Source organism: Leptosomus discolor, chromosome 9 (assembly GCF_034619465.1).
Source record: "Leptosomus discolor isolate bLepDis1 chromosome 9, bLepDis1.hap2, whole genome shotgun sequence".
Lineage (NCBI taxonomy): Eukaryota > Metazoa > Chordata > Aves > Leptosomiformes > Leptosomidae > Leptosomus > Leptosomus discolor.
The window spans coordinates 46,217,327-46,225,739 of NC_141399.1; positions in this window are offsets into that span (position 1 = coordinate 46,217,327).

Sequence of the window (8,413 nt, forward strand, 5' to 3'; positions counted from 1 at the left end):
TCGATTTGTGTTGCAATCGAGAGTATTTAATCGCACGCAGCAAGCCGCGACTCACGGGTGTGCGAGACGAAGCTACGGGGAGGCACAAGCGAGAGAGACAGCAGCTCCTGGAGCGCCGGAGCGACAGAGGACGGCGTGGAAGCTGCAGTGGCACAGGTGATGATTATGGTTTTCCACATTTGTACCTCAGATATTACCCCACACTAGCGAAAACAAGCGATACTGAAATTAGCCCTAGGAAGCAAATCAAGCTTTTTCTACATCTCATTCCAAAAAGTCCAACTTCTGCTCCTCTGAAGATCATCATCATTATTTTTGCTCATCAAAACAAGTCCAGAAAAAAAACGACTGAACCTAAATTAAATTCATTTGTAGATACAACGTTCAACGCAAAGGACTTCTTTTGTCCAATGCACGAACTGTTAAGCAACAGAGGGGAAAAGAGGGCAAAAGAAGTGATTTCCAGATACTTTTTTTAACCTTTTGAAAATCTGCATTATTTTTCCCAGTGACAGAGAGGTTAGTGACCAGGAAAAGGATCACAGTCAACTGCTTCATGTTTGGCTGCAGTGGAAGCAACAGCAAATTTTGATGATTAACTGGACAGCTAAAGGTAAGCATATGCTTAATTTGCTTTTTTACCCTGGGGACTTAGGGTGGAAAATTAAATGACTTTAAGTATTAACAATGTTTAATAACATTAATTTTCTTGCTCCTCTGTGACATTTCAAAACTGTTCCCTGTTATAGAAGGTCTGCAAGTTTCTGGTTTCACTTTGAGACATGCTACAAACTGTGTAAGCATACAGGGATGTTTCATCATAGAACCAGGTTTACCTCACTGATGCACAAAACTGAATGCTGAAGCTTAATCAACGAGAAGTAAAGACAGTAAAACCCTCTGAATTAGTTAAGTTTCCAACAGAGGAAATGCATATTTTCCCTTTAACTGCATTTTGTGTGAAAAGCCAGGAATACATTGCAAATTTCTGTCAGCCGCTGACTTGTGGGAGAATTTAACTATAATTTCTAGGTCAAAAAAAAAAAGTTACATGTTAACTATGTAAACAACACGAAAGACAGTCTGAGAAGTTGATTTCAAAGATTTATTTTCCTAATGCATCTCCTAAAATCCTCAAATGACCAGCTAATTCATCTAAACTGCAGCATGAACCTTCGTATTCTAACAGGCAGCAAGAGCTTTGGTCAAGACCTACACAGCGAGACAGACCGGGCGCACGTTAACGCCAAGCACGGCTAATGGCATCACGGAACGCTCGCGGCTGTGAGGACTTTGAACGCTCCTACGGAACAACGCGGGAGCCTCTTTCCCCGACAGGCACGGAGAGGCCGAGCAGCGCTCCCACAGACGCCCACACCTGAGCAGAACCTCGAACGACTGGCGACACCCGCCTTTCCTGAAAGGCGCCAGGATCTGCTCTGAACGCGCCGTGAAGCGCTAACGCTTCATCCTTCCATCGCGGCCACGGAGGAAGGTGGGAAGCACGAGGGCTGCGAGCACAACTCGAGGCTGCTGGCGACTGTGGGACCAGAATCAAAAGCAAGGACAGGTTTGGTTATTGCCCAGGCTGGCCAAGAAAACAGCACTAACACTTGCACGGGCTGTACTAACCGGGCTCTGCCGCCTCGGAAGGTAAAACAGTGATAGTACGTTGCTATCACTAAAGGAGGCATCATATCATGCTCTAGTCAACAGAAAACAGTAGCAATAACTCACCCCTGCTAAGAGCAGATAGAAGACAACTCTACCTTACAAGGTATTACAGGTCTCACTTCTCACCTATTCTTACAAGATCTAAGTTATCAGAAACACACACACACACACATTTATATGTAAATACTCACAGATTACAGACATATAGAACTGTCACCCGACACACAAGAGGATTACCAATCAGCAGAGGAGTGTATTTTAAGCAAAGTCCATGTGGTAGCTCCTTTCTCATGCTCATCTGCACACTCAGAGGTACAAGGTACTTTTGAAAACACTATAAAGCTACCCAAGACAATACACGCTTTCAAGTCCTCATATCAAAACACGATCCTTACTCATTGCCTCAGTTCTTACAGAGCAAACAAAGACGTATTTGTAACTCCACAGTCTGGGAGCAATAAATACTCCCACAAGGCTCAAGCACAACTAGTTCCAAAAAGTACTTGACTTGCAGTGTGTTTTGTGAGCACAACCAGATACGTACCACTAACAGAGACACAACAGTCTATCATAGACAGAGACAATCTGTCCTCTAGGAAGGTTTGGACAGAACTGAATTTAAAAGCATATCAAGTACATGATCAACCTGAACCGCCCTAACAACTGCACAGGATTTTGAACAAAGTAATAAAGTAAGGAAATACTGATTGCAGGAATTCAGGACCACTTACAAAGCACGTTAGAATCCTACTATGTCCACAGAACGTCCTGCTTATGTTCCAAGTGTATGCTTCATACAGATACAATCTTCCCTATAACATAAAACACATCATCTGCTATTTGTGTTTGGATTTAAATAATAAATCAAAAGCAGCCAAGCTTCGACCTTCCACTGCCCCAAGAAGGCTTTTTTGTTGGGTTGCAAAGTTGTTTTTAAAGACTGCTCTCCTAGGACCAACTGGTCAGGGCCCCACGGCGTCAGGCACTGGGTAAATACAGTAGAGAAAATCCTTTCCTGGAAGAGATTACAATTCAAACATGCAAAAAGCATAAAAGCAAAAGATTTTTTTTTTTTTTTTTTACCCCTCAAGGCCCCAAAGTACCAGGACTGAATCCAGAACTTCCATCACAGAATCTATCTGTTGGATCAAACTGTTTCTTCTTTTTGTTCTCCAACATTTAATTAAGAAACACTCCTGGATCTATAGGATATATGCATTGTTAACAGCTCTCTGTTAGTGGGGAAGAGGACAAGCAAGGATTTTTATTTGCTTTGTTGCAAGTTGCTAACAGTTTTCATAGTATTTTTAAAAACAGGCTGTTCTGTAAAAAATGAGTTATGTCCAAAACTAAAGGTAGAAAACGAGCCATTTGTAAGCAATACTGCCTCTTTACATCAGTGACATTCTATTACTGACACTGACTTAAGACACAGCACATTCTCAGTCTCCGTTTTCTGCGCAGCCTTACTGAGATTTCTAAAGATGAAATTGTCTGGATTTCCAGTGCTCCTGATGCCATAAAAAGATCTTGTTCTCAGAAAGAAGTACAGGGTTAATACACAGTGCCTGTGAGTACACACACATCCTTCTTCCTCCCCTCACAAAACACCCAGGACAACAAGCTAAATTTAAAAGCTAATACTTGCTTACATCTGAGACTGTATTCTACCTTGTTATAGCCTATTTAATCTCCAAAGCTCTGCCTCCTTTATGAGTGCTTCCTGGTAGAAATACTTTGGCTGAAGCTTAAAAGAAATATTTTGGTCATAATTTCGTCCTTCTGACAACATTAAGTTAAGAAAAATTCATGACTAAGCAGCCTGAAAAATACGTTACACCAACAAATTATCGCTAGATGCACGCAAGACTTGTACAAATATTGACAACTTAATCCTAGTTCTCCTTGTATGCATTAACATTTTACCAAGTTCACATGAAAATGGATGCAGAAATCAAAAGATCTGCATGAGGCTGTGGAGCAATCTGTGAGTACTGCAGCCATGGCTTGAATTTGGAGCACCGTGTTTCCTCACTCTTCCCATCCATCCCTGCAGATCTCTGCTTGTATCTCTCTCTATAAATGTACCTATATAACATAATGCATGTATACACGTGTGTGTGTGTATATGCATTAGCTCCAAAGAGAACCTCACTGTACAAAGGACAGTTACGGTTCTGGCAAGATGCAGCTGAAACAATCAACAAATCTAAAACTTCTGTAATATCTAAAGAGTTTTCTAGGCGACAACATATATTTCAGAAGATCTCAATTATTACCACTGACTGCAAGGTAAATGACTGCTAATAAGTAACTTGTCATTCGGAATTACCATGGACATGTTCTTTTAAGTGTCATGCTAAGTTACGGACCGCACACTGTTTTAAAGAGTAATGGTTCTATTCTTAACCAACGCATTGCTCCATTTATAAAATACCCTTATATCGATCAGTAAAGAATTTTAGCATTTGGTGATGCAAACAAATGGCACACCCTCCCTACAAGAAATCAAAAGGCTTCAATCCAACTGCTGCTGTTTTAGAATATCATCTAAAGGAGCTCCACCTTACAAAGAGCCTAGGCTTCGAACAAGCTTTGTAAAAGCTTTTTGTATTCCCCACTGGACTATTTACTGCTTAGTACCTTCACAGACTCCCATTTTCTGTTGTCTTTCATGACTTTCACCCGTGTTTCACAGTGCTCAAGGCAGCAGCACTTCCTTGTTGGTGTATTAACACCATCCAGGGAGCAGCAGAGCCCTGGAAACAACCTGGCTCTGCAATAATGCAGAACCGAGCGTGGCAGCCTACATTCATTTCCTTGAAGACAGGCACTAGAGTTTCTATTAAGTGAATGGTGCAAGAGAAACAATTCCTGCTTCCAACAGCAACTTCCTCCTGTGGAAAGGAAAACTGAACAGTGATTAAGCACAACGTGACTGAGGAACTCAGACCCATCTCACTAAACAGCTGGGGGTTTTTTTGATGCTAACAGCAGTCTGTAAGTAAAATATCTGAAGCGAGGCAAGGCTTGATGAAGTCAAAGTTAAGTGGTTCACAACCTCGCGTTATCAAAAAGAAAAAAAAAGAAAACACGAGCAATGAGAAGAGGGAGTTGCAACACTGGTAAAAGCCCAGACTCTCACTTCACCCAACAGAAAACACCTCAGTGCTTCTAGTATCCAAGCTGACCCAGGCACCACGGTGTAACGAAGCACCGTGCGCCACCAACGCGCTTTGTGCCTGTGCCGGGATCAGTGAGGACACACCACTGAGAAACACACAATGTTTCCAGCTAAGTGCACAGCTTCAGTTTTCCATATATAATTACCTTGAATTTGTAGGTGCTGGAATTAAGAGATGACAAAACTAGGCAAAAATCATACAAATGCCAGAAACAGAACATGTCAGATTTAACTACAGCCTTTGGACTTTCTTAAATTTCTAAATGGCTGAGTACTTCTTTATACCTCGCTTTATTTACCGCAGCAGAAAGATAAATTACTAATTAAATGGAAAAAAATGTCCCTAAAAGTCTGCAAAGACCTATGAAAGAGAGCAAAGGACAGCATGGAAGGAAAAAGCTGTATCATCTCACCCTTGGGCTTACAGAAGTGCTGGAGAACGGGTTACAGACCTGGTCCAACACGGAAGAACGAGGTTTTATTACGTTCAGTGGCAAACAGATGCACTGGAAGTATGACCAGATATATGGCTTAATCATTGAGGAAGAAACTGCACATCTATAATAAATACCTGCCACAGACAGCTACGTGATACTCTGAATAGGCTGTAATTCACATTGCTCAAGACTTTTAACGAGTCCTGCTTGGTCAGCAGACTACAAAAATTGCTCCAAGGGGCTTTTTTTCTATGCAAGCTGGACGAAAAGAAAGAAGTACACATTGAAAACATTCCAATTCACTTCTAACAAGAGTTTTTTAATACTTGAGACAAATTCTTAACAACTCCTTTTACTCGTGCGTGTCCTTCCACTACCTCTTCCAGTCAGATTTTTGGAGAGCAGCAAGGCTCCCCTGGAAGAGCCACAATAAATATTAGGAATAGAAGGTAATTTATAAACCCTTGTTACATGAGCACACTAAGGCCAACTGAAGCTCCTCATTCTTGAGCTTAGTCTCAAAATACAAGGCACAACAACGAGGAATGCATTATACAAGTGAAATCAAGAAGAACAAACCCATAAATGACACGTAATGTTAGCTTTTACTTTCCCGGTTCACCACCTGGGAAGGAAAAAAAGCTTCAGGTCTTTTCTCTACAACAAAACACACCAGAATTATAAATTTCTAATCAAATTATGTTTGTGCTCACACAGTGCATCATAATACACACAACTAACTTCCACATTACCAAAGAGACAAAATTATTTTTTGGTCTACTTCCATCCACAAATACAATTCAACAAGTATTTAAGTACAGAAATGCAGTCTTTGGTGAGTGCACAAAAGATTCTAAGGAACTTTACGCTAACAATAACTACATGCCATTTCCAGAACGTGGATACAGAGAGGCCATAGTTAAGCTGCATTTGCCCTTGCTCACTTCTGTGAGGTTTTAACCCAATGCATTGCAAACAACTATTTGCCCTTTTTCAGAATATCTATGCTATGTTTTTAATGAAAACATTGGGAAAATGCACTCGTGCCCAGAGTGCTGCCGTCACAAAGCAAAAGGCTAAGCAACATGTTTCAGAGGAACAAATTAAGCAGCTCAGATTTGAAAAAAAGGTCCTTGGCGAGGAGGCTCAGCGAGCTGTGCATTCAAACTCACTTTTAAGTCCTTCTCTGAAGATCACCGAGGGCAGAAGAGAGTCTTCTTCAAGCCCATCGGTGAGCGCACACTTACTGCGTACCCAGAAGCCACGATATCTCCACTGCGGACGCCCACCGATAAGAAGAGCCATTAAGCTTCCTTTCAGCTCCCCGTTTGATACTATTGAACCTGTCGGCGCTGGCCGCATCCCACAGAAGCCGCGGGAGTGTCGCTGTGCCTCCCCGCCATCAGCGCCTGCCTCAGCGCTGGAGAACAACGGCGGCAGGAGCAGCCTGCCGGGAGCGGAGCGGAGGAGCAGGGAACACCGTTTGGGCTCCAGAGCCGCGTTTGGGCTCCAGAGCCGCGTTTGGGCTCCAGAGCCGCGTTTGGGCTCCAGAGCCGCGTTTGGGCTCCAGAGCCGTCCTCCAGCCGAGTCATCCCACACTCAGCTCGCCCCCCCCCCCCCCCCCCCCGGGCCCACACGAACTCCCCCGGTTTGAGCTACGCGGTTCCCCCTCTAGCCGGGGACACGCACACCCCACCCCCGTTCCACACCCCTCCGAAGCGCCAGACCTCCGCAGCGGGTGCTGGAGAGACCCGCGGCCGAGCCGAAGCGGCTTCTTTTCGGGCTTGGACCCTCCTGGGGCCGCGGGTGGCTGAGGGACGGCCCGTTCCCGCCTCAGGCAGGGCCGCGGCGGCATCTCCCTCGCCCCCCCCGCGCTGAGGGGACACGTAGCGCAGCCCCGCGGCCCGTCCCGCTGCCGCCCTCACGTCTCCCGCGGGAAGCGCCGGGCAAACCCCCTCCCCGCAGGGACCCCTCCCTGCTCCCAACCAGCCCGGGACGCCGTGACAACAGCTTCGGCGGCGCTAGGCAGAGGCAGCCAGGGCGGACCGGCTCCGTCTGCCCCACCACGAAGGGGGGAGCCCGCGGCGGGGAGAGCCGCACTTACCGGAGGCCGCGGGTAGCGCCGAGTGCCTCTCCCCGGCCCGGGGTCCCGCCTGGCACTTTGCCCCATGCAAGCTCCCCGCCGGGCGGCCCCGCCCCTCCTGCAGCGGCCCGTCACGTGACAGAGGGCGCCCGTCTCCTCCCGCCGGCTCTCACGTGACGTGACCGGGGCGGACGGCGGCGCCGCAAGACACGTGATGGCGGAGGCGCCGTCACGTGACGTGGCGGCGGAGGAGGGGAACGTGGCGGCGGCCCCGACCGTCACCGCCGCATCACAGCGGGCATCGCCACGTCATTTTCCAGCGAGCGGGGCGGTACCGCGGCCCCGCCGGAGGCGACCGAGCACAGCCCACAGCCCCGGCCGAGGCGCCGCACCGATCCGTACCTGCCGGTCAGGCGAGCGCTTCCAGCTCCGCCCCGGGAACAGCGGCAGTCCGGTTACCGAATTCTCCGCGCAGCCCTTTCATCCACCCCTGCTGCTTCAAAAAGCAGGATTTTTGTCTTTTTCAGGGATTCCAGCTGACTCGGAGGGTGACAGAGCGCCCGTAGCCCTGAGCCGCCTCCTCCCGGGTTTGATCAGGCACGAATCCGTCAGGAAAGCCACGTTCCTCTCGGCATCAGCCAACAGCAGCGCCAGGACGCTGCCTGCTTCTGGGGAGCCTCTCGCAGAGCTCAGGGAAGTTCTCTGCAACTCCCAAAGGCCTCAGAGAGAAGCAACTTCTTTGCAGAGTGGTTCAAGGCATAAAAATACTTTTGTGGAAAAACCCGGGATTTCAGCTTTGTCATTGGATGCGCAGATGTCGGGGGTAAAGCCGTGGGGACGCACGGAGTTCGCCGAAGCACACACCCCCCTGACTAAACGGACAACTATGACACTTTGGATTTGTCCATCATCCACTAGTGACCTGTACAGGAACAACTGGGACCACATAAAACATGATTTAATTATTTTGAGCTCTTACGATATCTCTTCTAGTTCAGCAGACACAGTGCACAGAGGAAACCTAGAAGAGCCAGA